This window comes from Silene latifolia, chromosome 1 (assembly GCF_048544455.1).
Source record: "Silene latifolia isolate original U9 population chromosome 1, ASM4854445v1, whole genome shotgun sequence".
NCBI lineage: Eukaryota > Viridiplantae > Streptophyta > Magnoliopsida > Caryophyllales > Caryophyllaceae > Silene > Silene latifolia.
Window position 1 is genome coordinate 53,092,438 of NC_133526.1, and position 11,735 is coordinate 53,104,172.

Sequence of the window (11,735 nt, forward strand, 5' to 3'; positions counted from 1 at the left end):
GTTTATGTCTTACAAGCCTCATTGAAAAGATAAGGGATGGTCAAAAAAATGCAAGGATTCATAGGCTCACATATCATCAAACATAACATGTGCATAGGTTGAAATCACAAAAAGCAAGCAAATTAATTATGAAAACATATTAGATTGAGCATAGATTAATTCTCATGTTTGTTTCCCCTAATTCCCCATTAACCCTAGTTAAAGAACTACTCACTCATGATCAAGTTTAGCATGCTAATAAGGTTGTCAATCATACTAACAAAGCAAAACATGATGAATAAATGATGTGATTAACAATAATTAAACAAGGGTAAAAAGGAATTATACCTATGGAGATTATCCAAATAATAAAGCAAAGAATAATAGAAGTACTTGATGATTGATGGAAGGTTGTCAATCCTCCAAATAAACCAAATAATCTTCTAATTAGCCAAATAAAAGGAAGAACAATTGAGAAATTAGGGAAAGATTAAGATGTGATTAATATTGGAAAGTGTATTACAACTAAACTAAGATGATATTAAGATTCTATTAAGATGATATTAAGATGAGATTAAGGCAGTATATTAATCTAGGTAGTACAATGGGGTATTTATACTAAAATTAAGTACAAAGATTAGGGTTACTAAGGGCTTAAATGACTATTAAGACCCTAAGAAAACTTGAGAAAATGCAACTCCCGAGTGACATGCGTGGATCGTCTCTGCTAGTCCCACTAGGATCCGCTCGTCCTCTGCTGAAGCACGGCTATCCTGTAAGAAGATCCGCTCGGATCACAAGGGGGACGCTCGTCCTGAGGCTCTTCAATTCGCTCGTCCTGGGATCAAGCCGCTTGGATCCTAGCACTTTGGTATGCTCGTATCATGCTCTGAGACGCTCGGATCCTTGCTCTGATCTGCTGGGGCTGCTCGGATCGTTGGACAGAGTTGTTCTCTTGTTCGGCTCCTTAACAATCCGTGAGGATTGTGTTGGGGATGCAAGGATCTTTTCATCATTGCCCATTTCACTCTATTTATTTGCTTAGGCTTCTAGTGTTGGTCTTCTCTTTGATGCTTGGTCATTGGATGCGATCCATTTCGCTCCATTTCGCCTCATAAATGCAAGGTTAGCAATCCTCTCCTACCAAGGACACAAAACCTCAAAAAATATGCAAAATGGGAAACTAAAGATAATAAATGACCCAAATATGTGCTAGAAAGCATGGGAACGAGGTTAATTCGGGGACTAAATGTGCTCAAATATGAGTCACATCAATAATACTGCATATTATTTGACCGATGGCATATACCCAAGGTTGTCTACATTTATAAAATCATTCTCCCATCCACAAACCCCAAAGGAACAAATTTTTGCTTCTGCACAAGAGTGTAAGAAAGGACGTGGAACGTGCCTTTGGGGTATTACAAGCTAGGCTTGCGATAATTCGTAAACCAGCTCTATCATGGCAGAAGAGTATGCTAAAGAAAATAATGTAGACTTGCATTATCTTGCATAATATGATTGTAGAGAATGAACGAGAGTCATAGACAAATTACAAAGATCTATCTCAATACATTGCTAACAAAGATGAAGAAGGTCAAACAAGTGTACACGCAGCTGAACATGGTACGAGATATAAAGTAGACATCTTTTCGTATGTTCCTAATTAAGCTGCTTTGGAAAACAAAGAAGACAACAAAGCCCTAACTAAAGATTTAATTGAACACATATCGAAGAGAGCAAGACACCATCAGACATGATTATGATCCTTTATCATATTAAGTAGTATTTTTAATTTTGAGCTTTGAATAATTAATGAAGAATATCAGTTCAACTTTGTTAGAAGAACAGAATATAGCAAAGAAGAGACTTCCTCAGATGAACAATAAACAATGTATTGCATTGCTAATAACTTTAATAGAAAGATTATAAGTTGTGGTGGAAAGTCACTTGTTGAGTTAAAGAAAAATTGGCTCCTAGTTACAGCAACTCTCAATGGGTAATAGATCCTAAGGGATATAGAGTTAGCAGTGGTTCTGAATTCTTGAGACAGAAATTCCAGCATGTGCAGTGGCACAAACAAATCTGGAATAACTAGTGCATTCCCAAACACCGGTTTATGGGATGGTTGATATCAAGAGAATCAATGCAAACAAAGGAGAAACTGTATGCTTTGAGGATATCTACAGATGATCTATGTTTGTTGTGTGGTCAACTGATTCAGAGTCATTCTCATCTTTTCCAATCATATGTATACAGTAGCAGAATTATACAACCTATGCTCAGATGCTGCAATTTGAATTGTTCTTCCTCTAATATAGTACAGTGGGTATGTACTTGACAGGGGTCTTCAGTCCAAAAGGGGGTTATAATGTGTGTAGTGATTGCATGCTACTACTGTTAGATACGTATATCTCTTATTAGACTCTTCTAATAACTAAGTGTTTATAAGTTTAGTTATAAAACTTAAAGGAACTTATGCATGCAAAACAGTTATAAGAGTAAAGGAAAACCAGTTCTTTACATTGGATGTTTCGGCAATATGGGCACTAGTAAGGTCACCTACCTTAGCTAGTTCTTGAGCTTTCCTTATGGATGAACAAGATTCAAGTGTAGAATCTCTCCTCAAGGATTTGTACCAAGGTACTTACCAATTTGTTACTAGAAATTAGTAGAAGTACCCTAAAATTAACAACTAATATTACTGTATACTACTACTAGTAATGGGAATAATATTAGAGATATGTGAGTTATTCTTTCATATTAGTTCTTCACAAGATCTAGAGAGAATGTAGAGAAAATATCAATATAATTATGTTGTAAGAATGAATGAATTGTAGAGAACAATTCACAATATCATGAGAGAGGAAGGGGGTCACGGTTCCATAGGGTGTATGGGGAGCACACACTCTTTTTAAGACACCCTTTTTCTCTTATCTAAGTATAGGGTAGGGTTTTGTTCTTGTTATATGCAAAAGGCACATCATTATGTCCTTAAGCATGCTAATAAAATAATTGATAAAACAACACCCATTATCACACCCTATATTTCGGTTTTACCTCATAATAGGTGACCTCCATTTTAACTTTGTCAATTGTCAATTTGTGCAGTGTGACATATTGAACATGTTACTAGACATGTTACTTAATAATGCATTTTTAACTTATTAAAAATCATTATGTAAATAAAATAAATCACATACAAAAATTAACTAGTAATTCACAATTACAAGTACTTAAAATGGGTCATAGAATTATAAAATACAACTCCTTATATTTATAATAAACCATTCATTCTTATTTTAATTGTTTCATAAACAATAATAAAATCTAAGTAATAAAACAATTTAATTACTTAGTACGAATCTTATTTAATCGAATTACAATAAGATACGTATTTTCACTCACAAAATCATCCGTTCAATTTAAGGAATTAATTAAATTGTATCAACATACAATTAATTAATTAATCAATTAAGAGTGTTACCCTAGAGGTATGACCTTAAGGGATCAACTGATCACCACTGTCATACGACAGTAATGTCAAACTCTAGTCAGCCAATCATTACCGATTAATGTGGATCAGTTGACAATAAAATATTACTTTCCCTCATGTATTCTTAATATGAGATTTAAACATGTGATCGCATTATTGTCGAGGACACATACTCAAACAATCTCCCACTTGTCCGCGACAAGTGTGCGTCACTAATTCTCTTGTCCTATTACTATCTCCCACTCAATGCAAGGTGTCTTGCAGGTCGTACTTGCATTTGATCATATCATGAGTGGTTTCCTCGATCTGGAGAATAACTGTCTGACCGGAATTATCTACCATAGATACCTTCCGAGCGTGGCCACGCATTTCCAGTTCATTACTCCTCGAGTGGCCTTGAGATATAAGATAACCCTAACGGGGATGGACAATTCCTATTGCACTCTTCCCTTCAAATAGCTACAGCTCATTATAACCCAAAATGTGCCCATTTGACCCCAATTACGAAGGTCGTAGAACATAAATCAAAGTCACTCTGAAACTGTGCCATCTTAGGCGAACAGTCTTTAGTCAAAGAATCGACTCATAAGAATACTATAGTAGCTCTCGCCACGACCAGGCTATAAAAATTGCCAGAACTCTATAAGCGGTCATAAGCACGACAGAGTGTCCCATACAGTCTGCCTATGTGATCGACTAGTCATCTCTTATGACTCTATGACACTATGACACTTGAACTTGCCATCAATCGCATCACACTCTAGTTACTTCGAGACGTCACCTCATATAAGCAACTAGGGGCCAATACTATGTTAATCCAGTTCACTTTAATGGGATTCAACGTTGTCCTTATAACCCATTCGGATATAACAAGGTAATAGAAGAGTTTTTAATAAAACTCAAACTATGAATGCATTATCACATATGTAAAATTGATACCATATCAATTACTACATAATCCATAATGCATACTCAATATTAAATACAACTATACATCTCAACTCAATTGAAATGGCATGACTTATCATGCTTAGCCTATGAAAAGGCCTTCGTTAGCAAGTTTTAGCAACACTTTGCACTCCCTAACCTTGTACCATTTCCCTTTGTATAATCTTTATCACAACAACCTTTTGAGTACATGTCCAGATCCAATCTAGAGATAGGTTCCTTAGCCTTGGAATCACTCCCACTGTCCTCACAGTGTGCAGGGATAGGACCTTCGGTTGTTGGAACGAACTACCATGGTTCCTCCAATTCATAAAACCGAATCCTAATAACATCCCTTCCTACTTGCATTTTTCATAATTGCAAGTGTACTCAATTTTCGTTGTAAATCTCTCATTGTTCTACTGCCTAGAGCGTATCTAGCAGATATCCTCCTTAATTAATATAGCCAAGATGGTTCTCTAACCATCCTAGTGTGATTAGAATATGGTTATCGTGTAACTGCTTGCACATAAATCCATATCAATTCTAATCACTTAGATTTATTTCTTTAGTGCTCCAAGAGAACTAATCAATGAACTATATGGCTATATTGAGACTTCTCTCAAAAATTCGATTTGTAATTTTTCGTCATACTCCAAGTATACGAAATTTAAGAATGGTGATACATCTAAGCGTAATGAATTAATCCCGCAGCGGAAGCAAGTGGATTCAATTTCTACATGTTCAATACCTTTGAACATGACTAGACTCTTATCAATATAAGAATATTCATTTAACGCTAATGTCCTCTCAGAACGATCTTTATAGGCCTGGATACCTTAGAGATGTATTATTCTTCTCCTAAGTCTTCCATCATTCACAATGATCAAGATGTCCCTTTCATATAAGACTAATAACACCACATTACTCCCACTAAACTCCATGTATAAACAGAACTACTCGATAATTCGAGAAATGTTTATCACATGATCAAAACATACAATTCAACTCTTTGACATCTACTTAAGACTTCCTCTCAAGTTCGCATCCTACTTTAGGATAGTTGCGATTTACAAAACTCATGCAAGATGAATTTAAAATCCAACTATATCAAATCATATCCGAATACATTCGCGCATTCTTGTTGCGTGCAATACCCTTTGCCACCAACCAACCAAACTTAAATAAACATTTTCATGTTTATGCTTGCTTCGGACTTTTGCAGAGTTGAAACTAGATAAAGCATCATAATAAGTTACAGGTTTGTTATTTTCTAAAATAACATAACTCCTGTCCACTTAGATTTCGAAGAAATATTTACTGATTTTGACCAAGAAGGAACATCTTCCTACGCCTTATTCTCAGTTTGTGGCTCTTGAACATTTTCTCCCACTCTGTCTATAAGATATAATTCTCATTTCTTTAATAGACAGCATCACGAGCCACAAACATGTTGTTCTCGTGATAGATGGGTTAGAAAGCCACATGCTTTCTTTCGAAACAAGCTATAACTTAGGTACCATGCCTAATCATATCATATATGATTTGTACTTGATGGCTTTAACTATGTTTTGAGTTAGTGGAATAAATAAATACTTGACAACTTGTGATAGAAACTAATTCCAACCTTTTAGTAAAGATTCAATCACATCGTATAAGATTCTTTGTCACTTTCTAATATTATGAAGGTGAACAAGTGATACCATATCACACTCCTTTTGGTGCACAAAACTCTTCACTTTATTGTTCCCAATTTTAACAACGTACTAATACTTTGGTTTTAATCTCTAGGTTTTGATACTTTTAAACATTCATTTGAACTTATTCAAAGAATTTCTCTTCTTACCTCATTAAGTGGATACCAAGTATCTACCTAGTTCGTTGGTAAAAGAGATGAAGAAGTAATAACCCTTTTTGATTGAAATTGTATTTGACCATACACTTCAAAGTGTAAATAGGGCGAATATCTTGCTTTATTCATAATTCTTTTCTAGAAAGAAGTAATGAATTAATCTTGCTTTGAATACAAGATTTGCACACATACCAAGAGATTCCAATCAGATGGTTGGGACACTAGTCAAAACTAGTCTCTAAGTGCAATTTCAATCGAGAATCGAGAAATAATTGGGGTCACCAATTTGAGTCTTATACAATGAGTACACTATAACACTTATATGTCTATGGATGTAATGGCAACTACCCTAGTTCCATTCAAGTAAATTTCTGAATTTATTCTTGCTAGTCGTCGTACGATTATTCAACGTTAGTGTTCTAAGGATTTATAAAACCCTTGAATTGTGTTATGAACACATCCTCCTCTAAATACCCATTTAGAAAGGTGGTTTTGACAACCCTTTGCCATATTTCATAATCATGAAATGTGGTATTTTCTAACATTGTTCACAAATTTGTATCAAATACTCATGACGTGATAATTCGCAAGAAGGCTATGACAATGTCATACATATTTAAGAAGGAATATGTTGGTGTCACACGACCAACTTCCTTGATCTTTACTTATTAGGGATTTGTCTCTATTTTAGTGTCTAACACCTTCTCTTTCGAGTCTAGTTCCATCCTTAACAATTAAGATAGGTACTTACTTCTTATTGCTCCCACTCACTTCAAGAATTTCTACTTGATGAAGACTTATCTTCATATAAATTCCTAGTTAATCCTTCACAAGGATTACTTTTAAAGTGATAATTGGTTAATCTAATCAATTTTATATCGTCATGTGCTTAACAACTTAAGTATTTGATGACAAGTGATTGGTTTGAGCAATAAGACTTTTGAACCATGTATGCATAGAAGATATTATCAAAACATATTCTGATCAAGTACTACTTCCATTCATTTCTTCACAAGAAAATATAGGTATGTTAGGAATTTTAAGATGTTAATCTTATAGTTGCATAGGACGATTCCTATCGAGTTCTATGGAATAGAACGATTCCTATGGATCTAGTCCACAACCTAAGATATGGTTCCCTTTAGAAAGAGATTATATTTGTCGTAAGTAATAGTGGTTTAGCGGAGACTCGTGTTACAATCAAATTGATATCATATATGAGTAGGAACGATAATAAAGAACAACATAAAACAACGAAATAGTGGGAAAATCAAACATACATCGTTCTATATAAAACATTTAAGAATGTTTTAGCATTTATATAGTGAACTCTACCCAACTATTATAAATGATCCCGAGATCCAAATTCATATCAACTTGGGCACGGTGAGCCAATTCATCCCTTATCAATATAACTCGGCGGATTAACTCTTTAATCGATTCTACTTCTACAACTCTCGGTCGATAAAATTACTTTAATATTTATCTTTAGCCCGGAATACATGCGACTACGGTCACGAATACTTCCGTTGAGGTCAATCCAAATTTCGATGTAGTAACAATTTACCACCCATTTACCCAACGTAACAAGGTTTGTATTACGGTGAAGCCGGATTAACTCCCTTATGAAATTGGGATTCATGGTTTCTACTATTTGGTAAGGCTAAATCTCAATTATTATTTTGGCGAGAGGTCATGTCAATTTATTATCTATCACGTTTTAAGTGAACTAAAGCGGTGAACTACGATAATTATAATTGACACAGTCGAGGACTTGATTAAATAAAATGCATGTTTAGTTATGGCGATTTAGCGATGCATGCAAACATATAAATAAAATGCAAAGCATAAATATAAAATCCTAGTATGGCCTTCCTAAAAAGAAAAATTAATTAACTATTACAAATTCGGAAACCAACTCCATTGGTCCCTTGAACTTCACTTGGCACGCATTCCAAGGCAATACCGTCTTGTCGCAACGCCTTTTCAAATGGCACCGTCTTCAAGGATCTCCGGAATTACAAGTGATAATTAAAAATTACATAATTTCCTATTATACATTTGTAATAAAAATTAAATCTATTAAATTACAAAACGGTGATACGAGATCACAAAAATTACAACTGAATCGATATTCCCATACATTCCGGGTAATACCAATTAAAAACTAAGGTCATACTAAGTAAAATTACATAATTCAAAAATTATATAAATCAAAATTATGACAATCATAAATAAAATGCAGCATTATAATATGTAGGAACATGCTTAATTTTATGCTAAATCGCCTTTTAAGAGCCAATATCGTATATTTTATCGATTTTTATGGATTTGCGTGATTGTAACTTGTTAAAATCACAAAATGTTACATAAATTCATATTTATGTTAAAGTTAATTACCCTAACCATCTTAGGACTCAAAACTTAGTCTTCACTAATATTTTGACAATAATTCAACTTGATTTCTTAATATTGTTCATAATGGACCCAAAAAATACAAGTTTATATTATAAACTCCAAATTAAATTATAATAATTTCAAATAATCTCAAAATTTGAAATTCAAACTCTTGAATATTCTGAAAAAATTCCATAACATTCATAATATTCAAAACTTAGGTTAAAAATTTCGAAAAGTTTCGAGAAAAACTATGTTGCGGTTTATCGGTTTTATCAAATATGACCATTAAAATATGAGAAAATTAATTTTAATCAGCTTTTCACTTTTAGATCTGAAATATGGGATAAAATGCAATATATGACGTTTTTCTTTAGTCATGAAATGCATTTTAGCATTAGATACTAAATTAAAGCCACTATTTATCGAATTTTTTACTCAAAAATTCATAAATCATGCGAAAGGTGTTCAATCCATCTAGAATTTTTACACATACTGAGTAAAAATGCATGTGACAACATATAAAATTTTCATGACCAGATTCGAAATATAACTCATATTAACCTTATAAACCCTTTAAATTCGATTTTGACTTATAAAATCCATATTTTATGCAAAATAACTTAGTTTTTCACGCGATTTAACATGCAATATGAAAAATATGTATATGAGAACATATCCAAAAATCACTAAAAAATTCGAAGTTTAGCTATTTGTCGTCCAAACATGACATTTTTTAATCATCAAAATCACATTTTTATGCCATTTATATATAAGATGAACAATAAAATGCATAAATGAACCCAAATATCCCAAAAAAATTTTAGGACTAGAAACTTTTAACATGCAAAATTATTTCGTGATTTATCTTCATAAATCCTAAATAACAAGTTTTATATGTTAATTAATTAACTCGGAAAAACAAACCCGATTTTGCATGCAACAACCTTGTGCTCTGATACCAATTGTTAGATACGTATATCTCTTATTAGACTCTTCTAATAACTAAGTGTTTATAAGTTTAGTCATAAAACTTAAAGGAACTTATGCATGCAAAACAATTACAAGAGTAAAGGAAAACCGGTTCTTTACATTGGATGTTTCGGCAATATGGGCACTAGTAAGGTCACCTACCTTAGCTAGTTCTTGAGATTTCCTTATGGATGAACAAGATTCAAGTGTAGAATCTCTCCTCAAAGATTTGTACCAAGGTAATCCCTCTTAATACTTTTACCAATTTGTTACTAGAAATTAGTAGAAGTACCCTAAAATTAACAACTAATATTATTGTATACTACTACTAGTAATGGGAATAATATTAGAGATATGTGAGTTATTCTTTCATATTAGTTCTTTACAAGATCTAGAGAGAATGTAGAGAAAATATCAATATAATTATGTTGTAAGAATGAATGAATTGTAGAGAACAATTCACAATATCATGAGAGAGGAAGGGGGTCACGGTTCCATAGGGTGTATGGGGAGCACACTCTCTTTTTAAGACACCCTTTTTCTCTTATCTAAGTATAGGGTAGGGTGTTGTTCTTGTTGTATGCAAAAGGCACATCATTATGTCCTTAAGCATGCTAATAAAATAATTGATAAAAAAACACCTACTATCACACCCTATATTTCGGTTTTACCTCATAATAGGTGACCTCCATTTTAACTTTGTCAATTGTCAATTTGTGTAGTGTGACATATTGGACATGTTACTAGACTTGTTACTTAATAATGCATTTTTAACTTATTAAAAATCATTATGTAAATAAAATAAATCACATACAAAATTTAACTAGTAATTCACAATTACAAGTACTTAAAATGGGTCATAGAATTATAAAATACAATTACTTGTATTTATAATAAACCATTCATTCTTATTTTAATTGTTGCATAAACAATAATAAAATTTAAGTAATAAAACAATTTAATTACTTAGTACGAATCTTATTTAATCGAATTACAATAAGATACGTATTTTCACTCACAAAATCATCCGTTCAATTAAAGGAATTAATTAAATTGTATCAACATACAATTAATTAATTAATCAATTAAGAGTGTTACCCTAGAGGTATGAACTTAAGAGATTAACTGATCACCACCGTCATACGACAGTAATGTCAAACTCTAGTCAGCCAATCATTACCGATTAATGTGGATCAGTTGACAATAAAATATTACTTTCCCTCATGTATTCTTAATATGAGATTTAAACATGTGATCGCATTATTGTCGAGGACACATACTCCAACAACTACAACATATGGCTCTAGAGAGACAAAGCTCGGGTTGAAAAATGCATTCTGCATTCTGCAACCTGATCTAGTGTTTGCATGCTACTACAACATATGGCTCTAGACAGACAAAGCTCGGGTTGAAAAATGCATTCTACAACCTGATCTAGTGTGTAAGTGTAACACCCCGAAAATTTGAGTCAGTTTAAAAAAAACTGTGAAAAAATATTTTCTATAAAAGAATATTTTACAAAGAAAAAAAAAGAATATTTGTAATGAAAAATTCAATTTATTGAATGGTAAATAAAATCGTATATCGATTTGAAAATTGAATATAATAACCCAATAATAACTGGAAACGGAAGAGGGAAAGAAAAGAAGGGACGTACGATAATTATAGTTAAGGACGGGTACTAACCCGTATATAAAACGTTACTTTAAGGTGAAGTATTCGGGATTTAAGTTAGATAACTTAATGTTAGTATCATATAGTTATTAAAACTAACTTAAATACAATTAGAACTAGCCTACCCACATCTATAAAATATTATTAAAAGCCTAAACTAAAATGGCTCATAAAGTCCACGTCAACAAAGCCACGTGTGATTGTAAAATGCCACGTCTGATTAACGCAATGCCACATCTATAAAATAATATAAAAAGGGTAACATTGAACATTATTTGAGCGCATATACATTGCTATCAAGTGACCTTATGGTGCCACGTGGATAATATGAGTCGAAAAGGCCATAAAAATCACCAAACCACTGTCATTATTTTCAGTTTAAAAGCTCATAACTATGCAAGATATGAACGGTCTTCTTCAATTAAATTGCTGAGTCAT